Here is a 21,700-nt window from a genome sequence, read left to right as displayed (position 1 = left end):
GGATTAAAATTGAATAGAGCACAGACAACAATGTTGATCTTTGGCAGAGTGGAATCTAATTTGTCTCTTGGAGGTGAAGCGATTGATGTAAAAAATAGCACTGGTACCTTGGCATATTGTTTACAAAGAGTGGACAATGGGCAAGACATGTTGAAGCCATTGCAGAGAAGGCCGCAGCGAGGTTGGGCGGCCTTCTCAGATTTTATCATATGTATGGCGGACACATGCTCGACAAGTGCCTTGGTGTATATAAAGCCAAGGTCCACTCCATGATGACCTATGGGAGCGATATTTGGGGTTTTACTAATTGTAATGTACAGTAAAAACTCCAGAATAAAACAATGAAAAAAATGTGTGGGCCTCCCAGTAAGGTACACCAAATAGTGCCTTGCAAATGGAATTGGGGATCCAGTCAATTGAGGTTGAGACCCAGATAAGGTTTGCCTCCTAATTTAGAAAGCTCAGGGCGGGACAATCGCTAAACCGAAAATTAGAGGGCGGTTGGGGAAATTGAGACTTCCCTGGCACTTTCTAAATTTCAATGGTAAAATGAAGGCACTAAATTAATGACAAGATGGCACATTTCTTTTCTGTCTAATTACACATTAATCAACATTGCAAATATGCTAACAAAGGAAGCAAGGAGCTGGGACTCGGCGAGGAATACTAGAATGACATGCTCACTATCTTCACTTGCTTTCTTTCTGGCCTCAAGAGGTACTTGAGGTGGGGCGAACTGCTTAACATGATCAGGGCCATGCAGAAGGCTCATCATAATGATGAGACTGCATTTGTTACTCCTGAAGTACAGGAAGAGGTGGGATTCAAGTGAAAGGTCGAGGAACTGTTTTTGTAATTGGATTAGAGTTGAGGATTTGGTCCACATCTACCGTTTTGCCAATGGTATTTAGATATTCGCAAACAGTTTTTAAATTATTTTTTTTAAAACCCTGGATATTAGATATTACCATGATGCAATTCGTTCAATTCTCCAGGATGGGGTCTGGCATGGATTCAAATGCTCATGAATACTCCCCATCGTCAGGCTGGGGATTCCTCCGTAAAAGAAAAAACTGTTTCTATTTCACTTACAAACTGTATTTCTCCTCTAAACCAACCACTGTCCTCTGGGTCATACTGGCCCCATCCAGTGACGGCCCTCTCCATAAGCCCCTCCTTTGGCAGCCGTGTTCAGATTTTTACTGCACGCTTCATTGTTGGGAGTCCTCGAGTTTGCTCTGCGAGCTACTTCTGTTTTTTGTGTGTTTTCGGTGGGAAAAGGTTCTATTTTTGTTCAGCCTGTGTGCTCTTTTCTCCATCTGGCGACAGCAGGGATCCATTGTCGGTGAATTATGGTACCTCTCGAGGGCAAAGATCAGCGAAGATTCCAGCAGGCCATCGGGCCTACATCGTGCACTCTGTCCATGACGGAGGAGAGGGGTGGCAGGGGAGGTCCCTCTTAAAGGCCTGCACCAAATGCAGGCTCAGAAATGTCTTTGTGGAGGACAAACACCTGCAATGCGCGCAACTGCCTGCATCCGAACCCCAAGGAAGTGGAGTACGAAATATGCCTCTGATTCTCCAAGAAGACGAGGGACAGGCACAGTACACTGATGGCGTGGCTTAGCACCAGGGCCTCTGCCCCGTGCTCCGAACAGGGTCATACCTTACCCAGGACTGGCCAGTCAGAGGAGCGGTCTTCCAAGTCCTTTGAGGGCACCTCATCCGTGGGGGCACAAGACCAGGCCAAGAACCGCAAGTCCGAATCCACCGGGATCGGCGCGAAAGTGGGTCCCAAGGTGGATAGGGCGCGATCAACGTCGCCCTCCGTGGCGGACGACGAATCTCTGCATTTGTTTGACACCTAGGGTGTCCCCACCGGATGAGGTGGGGTCGTTCCATTCCACGATAGCGAGAGCCTCTGAGCTGTTTCAGCTTCTACCCGAAAGCATGAAGGAGGGTTTCTTGTATAGAGGCACAAGGCCAAGAGGAAGACTATATCATGGCAGTGCCCCTCGTAGACGACATGTGGGAGGGACGTCTGGCTCTCATGAAAAACCCCTGCATGGCTCTGGCCAAACGGGATAGGCTGGAGAAGAAAAGAAGTGTCGGTTACCTGACTCCACACCCAAGTGCCAGAGGTCGCAACCATCGTCGAATTTGGTGGTATCGGCTGCCACGAGGAAATGGTTGGCTAACCTGTCCTCGTTGTGCTCGGTCCCCCAGGACACTGGAAGAAGATGGAACGCAATGGGAAGGAAGCGGTTTACCCTGCAGCGTCCACTACAAGGCGGCCAATGCACTGGTGATCCCAGCCAGGTACGATGGGGAGCTGTGGTACAAGCTGGGGCCTATTTTGGAGTTGTTGAGAAGGTTGTTGACTATTCCCTACAGGCCATCAAGGCATTTACGGAGACGGCCTGTCTCTGGGCACTCTCGGCAGCAGCGCTCTTCTTTTCGCTCCTCCAGGGGAATGTCGAGCAGGTCTTCCAAAGGTTTCTCCTCTTTGTACCGTCAGCCCTCCAGATCCACAACTCGGGAAGCCTAAAGAGGCCATTCCCAGGCATACGGTAGTGGAGGACAGCGTTGCTGTCACCCTCCGGGCATGACGCAGGTGCTGAAACAGGCTTGAACCGGCCAGGACATCGGGCCCCCACGCATGCATGTGGCTGACTGAGTTTGTCACCGAGTGGAAGATGATCACCACCTACAGATGGGTGCTGGGTGTACGCCCAGGGGCACACCGTGAAGTTTCAACGCAGGTGTCCATAGATCCCTCCAATTACCAGTGGGGAGCAGCACATCCCTCAGCTCCTGGCAGCGGTACGGGCCATGCTGCGAAAAGGGGCGATAGAGCTAGTTCCCCAACGGCTCCAGGGCTCAGTCTATTCCAGATACTTTCTGGTCAGAAAGAAGACATGGGGCTGGACATCTAAAAAATAAAGTCCCAAAGGTTCAGGATGGTCACGTTGCAACATGGGCTCAGCCAGCTGGAAAAACATCCCGACATCTCTGTACCTGGAGGACGCCTACTTCCCTGTCCCCATTCACAAGAAACGTCTGAAGATTTTATGCTTCATAGTGCAGGGACAGCAATACCAGTTCAAGACTACCTTTCGACTTGAAGTCAGCCCCCAGAGTTTTACAAAATGCCTGGCATCAGTGGCTGCCCTTCTATGTCAACGGGGCATACACGTGTACCCGTAAATGGACAACTGGCTAATTCGCACCCACTCGCAGGTGCTGGCCGTCGGACACACAGAGACGACCATCCAACTACTGACGAATCTAGGATTCTCCAGCTATCAAAAGTCCTGCTTAACACCATCGGAGAAGTTGCTGTTCCTAGGCGCCAGGCTAAATACTGCATCTTGTCTGGCATCGCCCTCGTAGGAGAGGTCAACAGCCATTCAAGGGAAGGTGCAGTGACTGTCGTCTACGAGGACAGCCTAGGTGCGGGCCATCAAGTTTACTCGCCATGATGTCGTCCTGAATCTACCTCATCCGGCTCTGCAGCTTGCAAGTGCAACACCTTCAGGAGTTCCTGTAAGCTTGCTGGATTTGGGTGTCCAGAAGCTTCGCGGACAAGATCCTGCTCGATGAGTTCCATTTGGCGATAGGATGGTGGGGCGTCTTCTCCAACATTACCAAAGGCACAGGATTTCAAAACCATCCATACCAGATGTTCACCACAGACTCTTCTCTGGAAGGATGGGGAGACCACACTGGACGTCTACACGCCAGAGGCCTGTGGCTGCTAGAGGGGGGGAAGGATCTCCATATCAAAATTCTGGAGCTAAGGGCAGTCTTCTGGGCCCGCAAATAGTTTCTTCCGTCTCTAAATGGCAAGGTGGTGAGGATCTTCACGGTTAGCTCCACCACCATGTTCTACATCCGAGCAATGGCGAACTTCAAATGTCAGATGTTTGCCAGCAGGTTCTACCAGCCAAGGAGCCTAGGGGACATGTTCTCTTTGCTGTGGGAAGGCATGGATTCACATGCTCGGTAAAGAGAAAATCAGTTTCATTTCTGAGCTGTCTTTCTCCTAACAACCAATCACTGGTCTCTGGGTCATACTGTCCCCAGCCAATGACTGCCCTCTACCTAAACCCCTCCTCTGGCAGCCATCATGTTCAAGTGTTGGCAGACCTTGTGCTTAGATCTCAAGCTTTTACTGCATTTTTCGCTTTTTGGAAGAGTTTTACTCTTTTTCAGTCAATCGAGCCTTGTGCTCCATCGATCATCTTTCCGATTAACGGGGACCCGTTTTTCAGATTCTGCAGCGCCCCTCAATGGTGAATTTTCAGCGAGTTTCTTTGTGGAGGATTCCAAAAGTTTCTTCAAGGCCTACGCTGCGTGGACATGTCTGAGGAAAAGGATTCGACTCCCCTTTTCCAGCTTTGTTTTGACTGCGGCTTACGGAATGTCTTCTCAGAAGACCGGCATTTCAAGTGCCTCTACTGTCTATACCCAGACCCAATGCACGTGGAGGAGGACTATTGGTTTTGTCAGGAGATGGTGCCCTGCACGCTGAAGGATTGGAATCGGCAGTTCAAGGAGTGGCTACAGGTCAAGGCTCCTGCTCTCGGTGGGTCCAGCATCATGCCTTCCCTTGTTACCAAGAAAACTGAGCAGTCTTCTAAGACCTTTTTGAGGGCGTTCCTCCCACAGGGGCCCAACAAAAAGGCCAAGCACTGAAAGTCCATTGTAACTGGGGCCGTCCGTTGCGACGGGCTCCTTGGCCAGGGCGAGTACAGCGTCCCCAGTGGCTTTGGTTCCCAGCCTACGCTCAGGATCTTCCTCAAAGAGGAAGTCGGACCATCTGGGCAAGCTCAAGGAGAAGCCAAAGACCGGCCCGCAGGAAAAAGGCCAAGCGGGAGCGGGGTGCTGACCCTCCCCCCTAAGGAGAAGGCTGCGGGTTCAACCAAGGCCGTGAAGGCCCAAGTACATCTGACGAAGGCCAAGCCTTCCACCAAAGGGGTGGTGGCGTCACTCGCAAAGGATGCCATGGCGGACCCGCAGGATGCAACCTCGAAGGCGAGAATATCCCTGCCTGCCAGGAGGGAGTCCTCTTTTCAGCCCATTGAGAAGATGCCAGTCATTTCCTTGAAACTGTCCCCTCTGGTCGCAGAGAAGGGGGGGGGGGAATGCATGGTAGTCCTCCAGGGCACAGATGTCTCCTCAGAGGAAGAGCTTCACTGCCTCAGACCGTCCACAAGGAGAGGTGCATCGCAAGCAGGCCCTACGACAGGGATTCCAACGAGGGAGACAATGGCGACCAGCCTGCGCCTCAGTCACCGGTCTCGCTGCAGCCGCCTTAGCGGCCACCTGGAGTTATCTCAACGGATATTCTCTGTTTTGCATACTCTGGTCTCGGAGATCCAGATGAGGATGCCTGTTGCACTGGCGGCCCCTCCTGCAGCGCCGGTATCGACGGAACCACCCACCAAGAAGAGGAAAGTTCACCCTCCACCTCCTTGCCACCCTAAGCCTCCACCCCCACCCACTCACCTCCTCCCCCGAGGGAGGAGACTGATCCGGACACGGCGACGACCTGCAACGACGACGGCGGGTTGGGGGACCTCCCGTCTCCACCTCCCAGATCTTCGCAGCCCGACGAGACAGGGTCATTTCCACCCCATGATCTCCAGGGCTTCGGCGTTCTTCCATCTCATCCCTGAGGAGAAGGAGAAGGGTTTCCTATAGCAGCGCTGCGAGTCCAAGAGGAAGACCGTCCTGTCGGTCTCACTCCTGGATGACATTTGGGACGAGGGGTTGGCTCTCATGAAAAACCGTTCCAGGGCCCCGGCAAAGAGGGACTGTTAAGTAGTACAGGGTGCCGGACTCTGCGCCCAAGTGCTTGTGGACCCAACCGTCGCCGGACTCTGTGGTTTCGGCAGCAGCCAAGAAGAAGTCTTCACATGGGCGGCGACTACCATCAAGGCTGCCATTGTAGCGCGTTACGACCAGGAGTTGTGGTTCAAGATAGCTCCCGTCCTGGACTTCCTTCCCGACGGCAAGAGGTTGGAAACTTTGGATATCCTGCAGGAAGGTGAGGTGGCATTGGACCACGCCATCATGGTGGCCACGGACATCGCCGACACAGGGTTCTGCCAAATTGGCAACAGCGTTTGCCTTCATCGTCTGGGCTTGCTGAAGGCCACCAATTTTCATCCAGACATTCAGTCGAGGGTGTTGGACATGCCCTTTGACGGGGGCAATTTGTTTGGGAAGGCTGTGGATGAGTCTCTTCAGGCCATGAAGACGGACACGGGGACGGCTCGTGCCCTGGGCACGCTTCAGCAGCGACGGCCATCCTTTCGGACCTCTGGCAGCAAATCCCACCAAAGGTTTCAGTGGATGTGCCTCGTCTTACCGTCAAACCTCCCGCTAGTTGGCCCAGGAGAACAATAGGGGCCATTCCAAGGCCTTCGGAGGAGGACGTTGTCGTCGCCAGGGTCCCCAAGGTGGCCCTTCGATGTCAAAACAGGATTGAAGTGGCTGTGTTGTCGGGCCCCCACCCGTGCACCCCAGTGGGAGGCCGACTGGCGAACTTCATCAGCATGTAGAAGACCATCTCCACCAACCGTTGGGTGCTGGACGCTCTCGTCCACGGATACACCCTGGAATTTCAATGGGAGTGCCCCGGAATACCACCAGTGGCCCGGCAGGAAAACTGTCCCTCAGCTGCTGCTGGAGGTGCGGGCCATGCTAAGAAAGGGCGTGATAAAGCTTGCCCCAAAGAGGCTCTGGGGCTCCAGAGTGTACTCTACCTACTTCCTCGTAAAAAAGGAAACCGATGGCTGGAGGCCCAACCTAGACCTCCATTGTCTGAACAAGTACATAAAGCCCCAAAAGTTCTGGATGGTGACTCTTCAACACTTACTAGGACGGTTAGAAGAGGGGTATTTCCTATTGTCTCTGGACTTGGAGGATGCTTACTTTCACATCCCCCATCTACAAGGGACACGGCAAGTTTCTTTGCTTCGTGGTTCAAGGGCAACGTTACCAGTTCAAGGCCCTGCACTTCGGATTGAAATCGGCACCAAGGGTTTTCACCACGTGCCTGGCGCTGGTGGCGGCACAGCTGCGTCTAGGAGGCATACACGTATACCCTTACCTGGACGACTGGCTCATCAGGGCACGCTCAAAGGGCATCGCGGTTGACCACACGGCGAGGACTGTCCGGCTCCTGACAGATCTGGGGTTCTTGGTTAGCTATGCAAAGTCCTGCTTGATTCCTTGGCAGGACGCGCTGTTTCTGGGATCCCGACTCAACACAGTGTCATGCCTGGCGTCTCCGTCAGAACAGAGGATGGCGGCCATCTTGGGCAAGGTGCAACGGCTGTTGGTCTTGAAGATCGCAAGGGTGAGGTCCATCAAGTCACTGCTCGGCATGATGTTGTCGTGCATATACATCATTCGACTGTGTAGGTTGAGGATGCTCCCACTACAGGAGTTCCTCGATGCACGTTGGATACAAGTGTCGGGAAGTTTTGAGGACAAGGTCACACTCTGCGAGAGTTTCCGTCGAGCGATGCAGTGGTGGGGAGTTTGCGCACATCTGTCCGGAGGTGCGGATTTCCGGACCCCACCTCACCAGGAGACCGTTACGATGGACGATGGATCCCTAGAAGGATGGGGAGCTAACACCGGAAGTCTTCAAGCAAGAGGCCTGTGGCTACAGCAACGTGTTGGAGCTGCAGGCAGTGTTTTGGGCCCTTGAAGTCTTTCCTTCCATCCCTCAAGGGTACGATGGTGCAGGTCTTCACGCACAACACCACCACAATGTTCTACATCAGGAACCAAGGGAGCACCACGTCCCCGGTGCTCTCCAAACAAGCTCATGTTCCTCATCCCGTTTCACCTGGCAGGAGTGAAGAACACAGTTGCCGACTTTGTCAGCAGGGAACTGCATTCTGGTCATGAGTAGGAGCTTTGTCAGGACCAAGTGGACCGTCTGTTCCGCAGATGGGGCAATCCCCAAGTCGATCTATTTGCAACGGTGACAAACACCAAGTGCCAGAGTATCACCAGCAGGTTTCCCCATGCGGGGAGCATGGGGGACACATTCTCATTCCCCTGGGACGGCCTGTTACTGTATGCGTTGCCGTTGCTTCTTCGACTAGTCAATCCACTCAGACGGTCCCGGTGCAGGATGTTCCTCGCTGCACCGGCGTGGCCAAGGCAGATAAGGTACCTGGACCTTATCGACATATTGGCAGCCCCTCCAGTCAAGCTTCCAGTGGTCGCAGATCTTCGCGCCAGGGAAGGAGGCGCAATTATCACCACGACCCAGGATTGCTGAAGCTGCTGACATGGCTCCTGCAGCGTTAGAATTCGGTGGCTACGATCTTCCAGCGGACTGCAAGGAAGTGCTTGCCAAGGCCAGAGCATTGTCTACTCTTACATGCTATGGACATAAATGTAAGAGGTTCTCCGTTTGGTGCCGTGCACGAGTGACGGCTACGGAGGTACTGCTGTATTTGCTGTCGTTGGCCAAGGCTGGACTGGCTCATGCCTCAAGGGTCCATCTGGCGGCTATCTCCCGCTATACTAGATCTCCGGGACTGTCGTCGCTATGGTCGCACCATCTGATTAAGGAGTTTGTCAAAGGACTGTTCCGTTCATTCCCGCTGGTGAGTGCTCCAGCCCCGGCGTGGGAACTCGATGTGGTGTGGACTAGGCTCATAGGTCCTCCGTTTAAGCCTATGCATTCGGCGCCACTGACATCTTTGTCGTGGAAAACCGCTTTTCTTGTGGCCATCACTTCCGCACGACGAGTGGGAGAGATGCAGGCCATCTCATGTAAACCACCTTACTTGACATTCCACGAGACAAGTAGTGCTGCGGTCGCACCCCTCTTTCATGTCCAAGGTGCCATCAGACTTTCATCTAAATGAGCTCTTGGTGTTGTCTGTATTCTTTCCAACGCCTTGGTCGCCAGCTGAGAGGACTTTGCCCTCGCTTGATGTGGCTAGAGTGCTGAAGTTCTATGTGGACTGCACCAAGAGTTTCCGGAAGATGTCACAGCTGTTCATGAACTTTAACCCTGTGAACCCATTGGAAGGATCTCTCCGAGGCTTCCATTTCCAGGTGGCTCTCTGGCTGCATCACCCATTGTCACCGGTTGGCAAACCGATCGTTACCTGGCTGTCCGAGAGCCCATTCGACCAGAGCGACCGCTGCACCTACGGCATTCCTGTTTGGTGTGCCCCTGCTGGACATCTGCAGTGCAGCTATGTGGAAGTCGAAGCACACCTTCACCAGATTCTACTCCGTTGACCGGGATTCCAGGGAGGAGTCCAGCAGTGCTGTGCAACCTGTTCGCTTGAAGGGGAGTTTGGTGAGGAGGTAAGAGATGCTTATTCTGAGCCTTTGACACCTGCCGTGGTTGTGCATTTGTGTACTGCAGTGTATTCTTTATTCATGAGCATGTGAATCCGTGCCAGACCCCATGCTGGAGAAGGAACAGGTTACTTAACTGTGACTGTTCTCCAGTATGGGTCTGGCATGGATTCACATGCGAAACCTCCCGCCTACCCCTCTGCGGCTGTTCTCTTGGTCCTACTGCTACTTTACGTGCAGCCAAATCTGAAGATGGCTGCCAGAGGAGGGGCTTAGGTAGAGGGCAGTCGTTTACTGGGGGCAGTATGACCCAGAGACCAGTGATTGCTTGTTAGGAGAAAGACAGTTCAGAAATAAAACTGAATTTTTTCTTTACCTAGATTCCCAGCCTGACAACAAAGACTATTCATGAGAATGTGAATCCATACCAGACCCATTCTGGAGAACAACAGTTACAGGTAAGTAACTTGTTCCTTTCTGTGCGCGTTTCCCCATCTTCCTCTCCTGTTAAGAGTCATCAATACACTCAGACAGTGTCATTGCATAATACTCTGGCGTGGCCGAGGCAGGTTTGGTACCTGGACCTTCTCAGCGTCACCTCCGGTCAACCTGCCGGTGGTTCCGGATCTTCTCACCAGAGAAGGAGGTGCAGTCCTGCATCACGATCCAGGATCTCTGAACCTGAGGGCTTGGCTCCTGCAGCCCTAGACTTTGGAGGATATGAGTTGCCTGCGGACTGCAGGGAGTTCCTCGCCAAAGCCAGGCAGCCATCGACCTTGAAGTGCTACAGTCACAAGTGGAAGCGTTTTGATACTTGATGCCAGTCATGAACGATTCCCCCTTGGAGGGTCATGGTCCCGCAGATCTGCCGTACTTGCTATCCTTTGCCAAGGCTGGACTGGCCCACTCCTCCATCAAGGTGCATCTGGCAGCTATCTCCCGCTACAAGCAGTTCCTCAAGTTTTCCTGCCGGTGAAGGCTCCTGCCCTGACATGGGAACCCAACGTGGTGCTGACGAACCTCTTGGAGGGGGTGGTGGGAGTCAGGGGGCTCCCTTTGAGCCTATGTATCGGGCACCTCTCAAGTTCCTCTTGTGGAAAACTGCTTGCCTTGTGGCCCTCGCCTCTGCAATCCAGGCCCTATCCTGCAAGCAACCATACCTGGCTTTCCACGAATCGAGGGTGGTGCTGCGGACGCACCCGTCTTTAATGACGAATGTTCCATCGGAATTCCACCTCAATGAGCCTATGGTGTTACCTGTTTTTTTCCCCCCAAAGCCTTCATCACTGGCTGAAAGGGTCTTTCACTTGCTGGACGTTGCTCATGCTTTAAAGTTTTTCGTGACGCGCACAAAGAGTTTTCAGAAGACTTCTCAACTGTTTATGAACTTTGGTCCTGTGAACCATGGGAAGGGCTTGTCCAAGGCTTCCATTTCAAGGTGGCTCTTCGGCTCATCACGCACTGTCATCGGTTGGTGAACCGGCCATCCGAGTGCCCACTCCACTAGAGCGATCGCTGTGACGATGGCGGTCCTGTCTGGCGTGCCCCTGCTGGACATCTGGCTACATGGAGGTACACGCACACCTTCACAAAGTTCTACTGTGTCGACAGGGATTCCAGGGAGGAGTCCAGAGTCGGCCAAGCAGTGCTACGAAACCTGTTTGCTTGAGGTGAGTCTGCAGAGGTAAGAGTTCATTGGTTCTTTTGAGCCTTGCCCTCTGCTGTAGTTGTGTAATGTTGTTCTGCTATGTATTTGTTATTCATGAGCATGTGAATCCATGCCAGACCCCAGGCTGGAGAAGGAACAAGTTACTTACCTCTAACTATGGCCCCCTCGCTTCCTTCTATGAAGACCTTGACCATCTTCTCTGTCTCTCATCTCTCCTTCCCCTACTCCTCTCTGTCCTTGTCGACTTCAACCTCCCTCTCTTCCACATCTCATTCTTCTCTTCTTTCATTACTTGACTCTTATCTCCTCTCTCCCCTCCCTACCCCCCTACCCACTCCTCTGGCTTCACACTCGATCTCATCTTTCTCTCTTCTCACTCTTCCTCCCCTGTATCGTCTCTTCCCAACTAACTCTCCGATCACGCCTTGCTCTCCTCCCTCACTCCTCCTCCCTCATCTTCCCCACCTCTCCCTCCTTCTCTTGTCGCGACCTCCGCAACTTTAACCCTACTCTCTTCCACGACTCATGTTCTTCCGCCCTTCCCCCCCTCCCTGATTTCGCTTTCATCTCAGCAGACGCCCTCTCCTCACTGTCCTCCTCTATAACCTCCAGTCTTGACCAACTCTATCCTCTCACTCCCTTCTCCCTTCTCACAAACCTTCCCAACCCTGGCTCTCTTCACACCTTCTGTCCATGCGCCGCCTCCTCAGACGCCTCGAACGATGCTGGATCAAATCCCCTTCTCTGACTAATCAATCCTCTTATTTCTCATATCACTCTCTCTACGACTCTTGCCTCTCATCTGCCAAACGCTCCTACTACTCTAGCCTCCTCCACTCGCAAGCCTCTCATCCTCACCGTATCTTCCAGACCCTCTCTCGGCTTCTCTCCCCTCCCACTTCTGACCCTTCCACGAACTCTTCCCTTCTCTCCCTCTGACTTCGCCAACTTCTCATCCAAAATCCTCTCTTCGCCAGAACATCCTCTCCTCTTCTTCCTTCTCCCCCCTCCAGCTCCACCAACATGTCCACCTTTTCTCCTATCACCCCTTTATGTGTCTCCCACCTCATGTCCAAAACTCACCCTACTGCTGCCCCCTCTAACCCCATCCCCACCTCCCTCATCCCCAAAATGTACCTCCTTCTTATTCCCTACCTAACCACCGTCTTCAACATCTGTCTCTCCTCCGCCACCTTTCCTTCAGCCTTCAAACATGCTACCATAATCCCTATCCTGAAGAAACCTTCTGCCAACCCTCTTCTTGCCTCCAACTTCCGGCCAATCTCCCTTCTCCCCTTTATTTCTAAGCTCCTTGAGCGCCTTGCCTACTCTCAACTTTCTGCTTTAGTCTCATCCCACTCCCTCCTCCCCACCTCTCAATCCGGTTTCCGCCCTAAACACTCCACTGAGACTGACCTCCCCTATGTCCTCAACTCTCTCCTCGTCCTCCTTGATCTTTCTGCAGCTTTTGATACCCTAGATCACCCCTTACTTCTCAGCACTCTGTCCTCCTTCGGCTTCAAAGACTCTTGTCCTCTCCTGGCTCACCTCTTACCTCTCCAATCGATCCTGAATTATGGCGTCCCTCATGGTTCCGTGCTGGGTCCCTTTCTATTCTCTCTCTATACCTCCCTTCTCTCCCCAGTCATTTCCTCTTTCGGCATTCGCCACCACTTCTACGCTGATGACACCCAACTCTTTCTTTCCTTCACATCTGATCTCCACCTCACTCTTTCTTCCTGCCTCACGGCCATAAAAGATTGGATATCATCCCACTTTCTGTCCCTCAATACTGACAAGACTGAGGTGCTTTTCTTCCATCCCTAATACTCTCTCCCCTTCTCCCCCTCCCTTCATCCACTTTCCTCCTTCCAACCTCCCCATACCTGCCCATCCCCTCAATCTCGGCTTCCACCTTGACTCCTCTCTCTCCTTCTCCAACCGCATCTCTCTAACCTCTCGATCTTGTCGCCACCACCTCTATAACATCCGCAAGATCTGCTCCTCTCTCACATTCCATGCTTCCAAACTCCTAATTTCCTCCCTTATTTTCTCCCGCCTCTTCTACTGCTCCTCTCTCCTCTTTGGACTCCCTCTTTCTCACCTAACTCCCCTAAAATCCATCTAACACTCCTCTATCCGTACTCTGTCTCCTCGGCCCTCGTGACTTTCTTCCTCTCTCTCAATTTAACTGGCTTCCTTTCCTCTCACAACTGAAATTTCAATTCCTCTGTCTTGTCTACAAATCTCTACATGACCTGGCACCCCCCTACCTTTCCCTCCCTCTCATTTTACTCCCCCCTCCCTCCGCAAACCTCTATCTCCTCACTGTACCCCCAGCCCCATGTGCCTCCTCATGCTTCCGCTCCTTCCAGCTCTTGGCCCTCCTACACTGGAACTCCCTCCCGCTCCCCATCCGCTCCACCCCTATCTACTCATCCTTCCGCCACTCCCTGAAAGCCCATCTTCTTGACTCCCCCCCCCCCCCCAACTTCCCTTCCCTACCCCTCCCACCCTACCCTTGCCGCCCCTCCACTCCCCCCATCCTCTCTCCTTCCCCTCTGACCTTAAATTGGTAACGGATACTACTTAAGGGCAATGAGGATACCATAACACCCTCCCCCTCCCTCTCCCTCATATCCTACAATCACTCCCTTCACCTACCCCCTCCCCTACCCCCCCCTCCCACCCCTTGTAAATAGTTCTACTTATTGTTTTAATGACCTGTTCATGTTTGTAAATATGCTGCTCTCATTTTTGTACCTGTTGTTATGGCTTAAAGCACTATATAAATTCAATAAACATAAACTATTGTTCTCAAGCATGAGTCTGGCATGGATTCACATGCATCCCTCCAATCGCTCTGAGGCTCTTCTTGGACATACTGCCACTTTACGTGCTTAACAAATCTGAAGATGGCTGCCAGAGGAGGGGCTTAGTGAGAGGGCTGTCGTTGGATGGGGGCAGTATGACTCAGAGGACAGTGATAAGGAGAAATACAGTTTGGAAGTGAACGTGAAACTGTTTTACCTTTTACCAAGGGTTCCCAGCCCGACGACTGGGAATATTCATGAGCATGTGAATCTATGCCAGACCCATGCTCGAGAACAATAGTTACAGGTAAGTAACTTGTTTCTTCTAGAGAATAATGACTAGGTATTTTTGTATAATTTATTCTCTTCTGCTTAGGGTTTTAATGCACTAAATGGGAGAGCTCTCAACGTCCTCTGCCTGACGTGGTTTGTCCTATTGTTAAGGATTCCAATCGGGCTACGCACACCAGACCAGGACACCTGGTCTTCTCCTGGGATGTGGCGCACAATAGGAACGTTTTTCTTTAATTTCAATGAATTCAAATTGAGCCGATACCCGACCCGTCTCACACCCACTTTTACAAATACCCCGGTTCAAGCTGACCATGAACCAGGCTGGTAGGTGAAAATACAATATTGATTTATTTTTAAAATTCACAAAAATCACACATTTTAATATTGGGCAGCAATCACCAATGGGGTGACAATGGAAATGGAAGCAATGCACTTGGTCAACCTTCTAGTAGAACATGTCCAAAGCACAAGTGAATAGGATCACTTTTTGGATTAGGATAGATGGCACCCGAGTTAAGGTTTCCCCCTGCAATGTTCCCTTAACCCACAAATAATCGAAATCTGAGTGGATAGAAAGAAGCAGCAGGTAGTCGGGGATAAGAGGCAGCAAACAGTATCAAAATCCGACCTTCCCTCACAAAATAAGAGGCAGACTTTAAACCCTTTGCAAAGGCCTAAAATGACACACCGATTTTGAAAAATAATTGTGTGTGTTAAATAATGATATACATATGTTTTATCACAGTATTAGGGATGTTCTCTCGCTATCAACCTTGAGGCAAGGTATCACAAAAGCATACAGTTCACAAAACAGATTGAAATTGAAAAACCCTGTGCAGAGGATTCACACATGGAAAAGTTGCATATTTTTTTTTTTTTTTTGGTTTGCAGTTTTAAATGCAAAAAACGTTCTTTCCATATAAATGGGTGAAAACGCTGAATTGGAATGTGGTTTCTGGGCTGGCAGAAAGATGTATATCGCAGGGACAATATAAAGGTGAAAGGAGGTCTCTAGCTACAGAACTGGATGAGATTTGCAAGATAGAAGAAGGTTCGCTTTTGGTAAAGTAAAGCTGTGGAAGAGAAGAAAATCAGTTTAGAAACAGGACAGGTTTCCCTTGAACTAGATTATTAAGACTGTATTGTTAAATAGGGACACAGTAAGATCCAAGATTGATTCGCAACGTCAACCTTGTCACCCCAGCGTTCAACTTTATGTGGAAATTAGTTCTATTACTCAAAATATGACTAAGGGCTTATCTACACAAGACCCAATTAATAGAGAGATGCCACTAGCACTAAAGTCAAGGACTGGGTGAACAGAGAATTCTAACAGTTATTTAACAAGTTACCAGGGTATGGGTAGGATTGCTTGGAGTGGAATAAAGACAGAAGGGTGAAGATGGGGAGACTGTGTTTCTCTGGGATGGAGAAATACTCAATCCACGCTTTAGTTGTGGGATTTTGGAACAGTCAGGGTTCTGGTCACAAAAGATTCTGGTCACCGGATAGCTGACTCTCCTGGCAAAATACAGCTGGGCAAAGGTCTGGTCACTGGATAACCAGGACAGCTGGATTGCAGGGTTACCGTGGGCATGCAGTTTTTGGGTAAAAAGCCGGTCTGGTTTCAGGATGCTTCCCAAAGAATACAACCGCTTTTCCCTTTGGTTATTGGGATTTCAGGATTCAGACCTTGCTGGGATGGTCAGCAATGCTTTTGCCTTGCTGGGATAGGATCCTCTATGCTTTGGTTTTGCAGTGGAATCTGGATCAGCTATGCTTTGGCTTTGCTGTGGGATCTGAAATCGGGCAAGATGGATGGAGAAGATCAGGAATGCAGGAAATTCAGTAAAGAGTGTGTCCAGAGCCCTGTCAGCCACTCTTTATATAAAGCATGGTGACATCATAGGGCTAAGCATGGCTCTAAACAACTGAATTGGTCAGGGGTGATAGTTACCGCCTTTCTATCCGCTGGATGGGTCTCAAGAGCATGATGTCAGATTTATGATGTGTTTTATACAATATCCAGAACCTCCCACAGTTGTTTTAGCTTAAATCCATTTTTGACATAAATGGCACATTCGTATAATTGTGGCATCGTAACAAATTACATAAGCAGGTTAAATATTTTATGCAGCACATGCCAGTCCAACTCTGCAGTCTGTGACATTGTTTCGCCCTTCTAATATTTTCTGTTAATTTTAAGTGTGAAATAATATATTCGGCCCACAATTCTATAATTTTACACATGTGTATGGATTATCATTAGGGATGTCAGTATTGAGTTTCACATTGGCATTATGTACAATTTCCTTGGAATACCCAATTATCTGCCATTTCTATTCCCAATATGGCAGTGAAAGCTGCAATGTATTAAATTAAAGCACACAAAATTACATTAAAGCTGTTCACTTTTTACATTCCTGCAAAGTCTGGTTGCAAAGATAAAGGTCCGAAAAGTTTCTTAATAAAATAGCTGTTTAAACCAAATGGTCCGCATTGTCCTCCAAATATGGTCATGCCTTTCCAGCCTACCCCCCTAAGTCCAGGGTTGTCCTGTAGTTTTTCTTTGAAGCTTCTTGTAGAAGTCACTGGGATGCGTGATTTTAATTTTCACATACTCATGTCCCAGAATTTCTTTTGCAAGAGGCCTCAGCCCAGATGACCATCTGACGAGTATGTGAACTTTCTTTGTCTTGGTCAAAGTTTTCCAACCTAGTAATTATCAGCCAAGTGTCCTGGAAGTTTATGGTAGTTCCCTTTTTGGGGATGCCTTAGCTTATCCAGCAAGAAAAAATGGTTTTTGGAGCTTTCAAAAAATCCAACCAGTGCAGTTTAATTCCTTTTAATTTCTTTGATTTTGTCCTGAATCAAAACAAGCCTGTTGAATAAAACATCCCATGTATGTTTCCCAGCACAAAACCACTTGACATTGCTAGATAAGGGCAGGGCCTTATCCAACATACACTTTAAAAAAAGTATTTTTCTCAGTTTGCAAAAGTACATTTTAAACATGTGGCGACTACATTTTCCTTACACATTTGATTTTTCTCTTCCATCTGAATTCCTACATTTTGTAGCCATAGTTTGCTTCTGGTATACAGCAATGGGTTAAAACACAGATGCACTGGAGACCACCAGGGGGCTCAGAGCATGCCAGACGTGTAAAGCTCTAGCTCCTCCTGCACTGCTCTGCCTAGTGAGCTTTCCCAATCCCCGGCTGGGATTAGCTGGCGAACCCGGAGAGGACCCTTGCCCAGGTTGGCCCACTCCTCCGAACCTGCAGACTTTGGGACAGAGCCCAACACAGCTCAAGACCAGGGTGCCTGGGGAAGGGGCCTGGAACGATCTCTCTGGCTGCGTACTGCCTACGCTCCAGACCCTGGGTACAGGACCCCCGACTTGTGCCAGTGACCCCCGCCAGAGGACTGCAGGGACCCGAGGGTTCGGAGACCTCCCCCACAGCCGCAGGACGCACCCGGAGAACTTGCGCGGGTGTTGGCGCATCCGCACCCATAGCATCGGAGGGGTCTGGGTCAGGGAGCCGTGTGGTGGGGGGACGCAAACCCTGAGCCCCCCCCACCTGCCCACAGGCAGCACACCGGAGCGGGCTGGAGGAGTCCCCCACCGCTGACGACGGAGAGAACAGCCCACTAGATCCGAGGGGGGTGGTCCCTCGACTCGTGCCCCGATCAGAGCAGCCTGACTGCTGACTGGCGTAGACCTCGGCGCCTTGGACCATCGAGCACCGGAGCCCTCGGATATGCCACTGGCCGTGGCGGGCCCAGTGGGGTTGGAGCTCTCCCCCGCTTCCATCAGGCCGTGGCCCAAGTACAGTGGAGGGTCCGGGGTGTCCTGAAGAGCCCCCCTGTCTGACTGCTGGGGAGCCCCCTGGCCCACCCTGAGAGAGGAGGCCGGCGTGGCCGTCTCTACCCGCTGCCACTAGCGGAAGGAGGAGCCTGGGACTAGAGTGCTGGCCTGCATCGTAGAAGACTACGGAGAGAAAGGTGAGGAGACCAAGGGGAGAGGCGGAACACTGAGGAGCATGGGTGGGCCCCCTCACCTCCCGAAACTCGTCTGGGGCCATAGTCCTCAACCCACCTCCCCCCAAAACAGAAGGGAGACACAGAGCGGCACCCAACCCGACGTCAGAGCCTCATTTCCTCCAGCCTACACAGCAAAGGCCCACAACATCACGCAAGCTACGGCCTAGTTCGCTGGAGGCTCCCCCTTGCACATTAGCAAAGCGAAGAGCAGGACACTCGGCGCCAGGTCCACGGGGTGGGGCCGGGGCCCCCCACTGGGCCTGGGGACCCCGGGGAGCCTGCCCCGCTTAAAGCACCACCTCAAGAGGCGTCGAATCGGCAACATCCTGGAGAGGCCCACAGCCTCCGGGGCAATCGTCTCCCTCCAGGGCTTCTGCTGCTCACAATTAACCTTGAGTGAGGCCCGTGGTGCCACCATGCCCTCAGGCAGCGACGCCCCACCTCCGCAGTGTTTACGAAGGACGACCTTAATGACATCCTTCAGGAAATCAAGGCTATTTGCACTGACATACAGGCCTCCAGAGTGGACCTTAGAGGGCGATTGGACACCTCGAAGGAAAAAATTGAAGGAATGGAGAACCACCACCACCACCTCCAGACAGACCTGTTGGACATGAAATACGAGGCCAGACTAACAGACCTCGAAATGAGGGAGGAGGACATAATTCTGAAGATGGACGACCTCGAAAACTGGGAACGCCGAAACAACCTACACATTATGGGTGTGACCCAGCAAAGAGGGGAGACAGCTGCCGATGTGGGGAGGAAGGTCCAGGGATTGATCAACCAACTCTTCACACTAGAAGGGGGCAAGGAAGTCCAGCTGGAGAGAGCACACAGGGGTGGGGGGGTCTAGGAGGGGTCCCAAGATCCCTCGTGGTGCGATTCCTCAGGCACAGGGAGAAAATGGAGTTCCTGGAAAAGGCAAAAAGGCTCGAAAGCTTTCAATTTGAAGGGGGCACATAAAGATCTACCAAGACCTCTCCACGCTCACCTGTAGAAGAGTGCCGCCCGCTCACCCTGTGGCTTACCAGCCAGGATATAAGATATAGATGGTAGTTTCCATTTGCCCTCTTTTTAACGAACGGGCGTAGTTTACAGGGTGACCAGTGGTAAGGAGGCCCTGCAGGTGATCCGAGTACTCAAGGGCGACGCGCCCGAGGAGGGGAACGAAGAAGGTACACAAGCGTGGCCAGAGCCTAGGGGACAACCTGAGGGCCCCTGGTCCACAAAGAAGAAGACAAAGGGCAGAAGAAAATACAGAAAGCCAAATACCCCCAAGTCGGATGCGAGGGAGGATTTGGTGAATCAAGTCCTTCCACCTGGAAGGGCATGGACACGATCTTTGCAAACCCGGCAGGGGACGCAGAGTTCAAGGAGAGACCGGCGGTGTATGGATACCCACTTATCCTGGTGGCTTGCCCGTTGGCAGGCATCCTGAAGGGGGAAGGGAGGGGGGGGTGTGAAGGGGGTTGGGGTGAGGGGAGGGCGGGTGGGGACAGGTGTCCTCAGGTCCAGAACTCACCACGCACCAAAAGGGTACTGGGCAACTCCTATAATACCAGGGTAAAAAAGAGCACAAGGCAAGCAACTAATGTCAGACAATGAGAGGAAGGGCCGGGGCCGAAATCCTTAGAACAGGCTCCCTCAATGTAAAGGGGCTCAATTCCCCAACAAAGCGCTCCCTCTTGGGGAGGGAAATGAAAAATGCAAGAATCGATATCCTCTTTGTACAGGGGACCAGAACGATCATGGGGGAGGAGAGGGCCATCCCGGGATCCCATGTGGGGCAGACCACCTGGGCATCCAGCCACACCAAGAAAGGGGGTGTCGGGGATTATACTGCACAAGAGCCACAAGCTGATTGAGGAAGGACGGGAGAGCCATGGTACTAACGGGCAACCTACACAACGCTAGAATCACCCTAGCCACTGTATACTGCCCTAACGTGGGACAGGTGGGATTCATTCAGGAAGTCCTGAGGGAGGTGTTGGCCAGAGCGGAAGGACTCCTCATTCTGGGGGCGGGGGGACTTCAATATGTGGGCTGATCGGGAGCTGGACCATAGTGGTAAGACCACTCTACCAGGTGGTGGATGGGCACGACCAAGCGGAGTGTTCCGGGACCTCATGTTGGAACAGGGATTGGTAGACCTATGGAGGGAGTTCCACTCAATGGAGAAGGGGTACACCTTTTACTCTGCGGTGCACGGCACAAGGACAAGAATAGATTACCTATTTACAGGGCACCAGTACATGAGCAGAGTGGAGGCCTCCGAGATCCGCCCAGTCAGCTGGTCAGACCATGATCTGATACTAGCATATCGGGCCTAAAATCTAGGGAATCCCTACCCAAGGCAGGACAGCTCTGTCCCTGAACCATCCCCAGTAAACATTGGCAGGCCTGGGTCGACAGCAGTTCACCCCCACACTGCTAGCTGCTTTAGAACCACACTTCTCACTGGAGGTAAAGTAACCCAAATATGTGCCAACCAAACTCCTTAGACTGGAGTGCAGAACAAGGAAGACTACCCTTATCGCAAACCCCCCTGGATTTTGACTTAACAGCAACCAGAGAAATCCAAATCCATCTGTAATCCTGTTTTGCTGCTTCCAGCTGCCTTTGGACTGTTTTGACCGCACTCGACACCTTTGAGCTGTCGCAGGACCCATTGTTCTGATTTTGGCACTCTTTGGATCCTTTGAACCACTGACTGCATCTTTGAACCAGTTTGACTCAGTCCGGTGCCAGCAGCGCTCCTCATGCCTCGACTGGAGTGCTAGATAACTGCTGTGGATGCAGCTGATTGGTCTCATCTTCGAGCACTGCTTTGATCCAACAGGAGACCTTGTCTCGACACAACTAAACCAACTCTATCTGCTAGAAGTGATCACGCCACATGCTGACGTGAGCCAGCTGATTCATCGTCCCGACTGCCGACTCGAACATGTTGGACCCCATGAACTGCATCGTCTTGAGACAACACAAATGGCACAGAGCCCCTTCTTGACACTGACTCGCTGATGCTTCATCTAGAGTCATCCTTCCCAACCAGCTCTGCACAGCCGAGCCTCCCAAGACAAGAATAATGAACTGCTGAGAGGTCTTGTCCCCATGGTTCAATTTCTGGTGCCATACCGACTTGTAAGCTTCCTTTGAACAGTGACATTGTTGCATTTGTTGCCTGATTAGCCCTGCTCAAGTACTCAGCGTGCCATAGTGTATCAGTTCTGTATGTTCCGTGTTCCTACCGGAGAGGTTGTTTTTCTTACTGCTCTTGGTTAGGTGAACTATTATAATAATTTTTCTTTTTATAACTTGCTTAATACCAGAGATTGGATTCTAAGCGCGGGATCGGGATTTGAACCTGTTATGCGCTGCATTGTCTTGCTTACATGACAAATTTGTTGCCCCTGAACTACCTCCCTCCCATCCCCAACAATTCATTTTTGTTTATTTAAAAATATATATTCCCGTAAACTTTCTTGATTGGATTTATTTTGGAGAGGGTACTGTTGCGGTTTGTGTTG

At 51.5% G+C, this 21,700-nt stretch overlaps 1 protein-coding gene across 2 annotated transcripts in view; it reads left to right on the top strand.

The window, feature by feature from the left end:
• ZDHHC7 (zinc finger DHHC-type palmitoyltransferase 7) overlaps window positions 1-21,700 on the top strand; it is a 468,302-nt gene that overhangs the window by 108,413 nt on the left and 338,189 nt on the right. The window lies entirely within an intron of this gene.

The sequence above is a fragment of the Ambystoma mexicanum genome, chromosome 1q (assembly GCF_040938575.1).
Source record: "Ambystoma mexicanum isolate Mex_15411 chromosome 1q, UKY_AmexF1_1, whole genome shotgun sequence".
NCBI lineage: Eukaryota > Metazoa > Chordata > Amphibia > Caudata > Ambystomatidae > Ambystoma > Ambystoma mexicanum.
Note: the sequence above shows the minus strand (reverse complement) of the source record. Positions and strands in the feature narration are given on the sequence as shown.